Genomic DNA, 422 nt, shown 5'->3' with positions numbered 1-422 from the left:
CCAGGCTGTGAAAGGGCTATTTGACAAGGAAGGAAAGTGATGGAGTGCTGCATCAGATAACCTGGCCTCCACAATCACCGACATCAAACCAATTGAGATGATTTGAGATGAGTTAGACCACAGAGTGAAGGAAAAGCAGCCAACAAGTGCTCAGCATATGTGGGAACTCCTTCAAGACAGTTGGAATAGCATTCCAGGTTAAGCTGGTTGAGAGAATGCCAAGAGTCATCAATGCAAAGGGTGGCCACTTTGAAGAATCTCAAATATAAAATATATTTTGATTTGTTTAAAACACTTTTTTGGTTACTACATAATTCCATAGGTGTTATTTTATAGTTTTGAGGTCTTCACTATTATTTTACAATGTAGAAAATAGTAAAATAAAGAAAACCCCTTGAATGAGTAGGTGTGTCCAAACTTTT

The sequence above is a fragment of the Oncorhynchus mykiss genome, chromosome 24 (assembly GCF_057628025.1).
Source record: "Oncorhynchus mykiss isolate SJ-2025 chromosome 24, ASM5762802v1, whole genome shotgun sequence".
Lineage (NCBI taxonomy): Eukaryota > Metazoa > Chordata > Actinopteri > Salmoniformes > Salmonidae > Oncorhynchus > Oncorhynchus mykiss.
The sequence above is the reverse complement of the archived record's forward strand: the minus strand, read 5'-3'. Positions refer to the sequence as shown.